Source organism: Stegostoma tigrinum, chromosome 31 (genome assembly GCF_030684315.1).
Source record: "Stegostoma tigrinum isolate sSteTig4 chromosome 31, sSteTig4.hap1, whole genome shotgun sequence".
Lineage (NCBI taxonomy): Eukaryota > Metazoa > Chordata > Chondrichthyes > Orectolobiformes > Stegostomatidae > Stegostoma > Stegostoma tigrinum.
Window position 1 is genome coordinate 31,217,449 of NC_081384.1, and position 356 is coordinate 31,217,804.

Sequence of the window (356 nt, forward strand, 5' to 3'; positions counted from 1 at the left end):
TCTTTTAAAAGGCATTGGCCTTTTCAATTGAATAACAGTAACAAATTCAAAACAATCATTCAATTCCAAATAAAAGATTTGTTAACATCTTTATTTGGAAGATGCCATTTCACTGACAATATCAGTATATGCTATTTACTGTTCATGTTTATCATGCTCGTACAGAACATGCCCAAAACCTAGGTGAGCAAAGGGCTAGGGTACCATTTACAAGATTTCCAAAAAACGTTTATGGCGAGTTATACAGCACGAAAACAGACCCTTCGGTCCAACCTAGTCCTAAATTAAGCTTGTACCATCTGCCTGCTGCTGGTCCGTATCCCACCTATTCATTGTACTTAACAAAATCACATCTA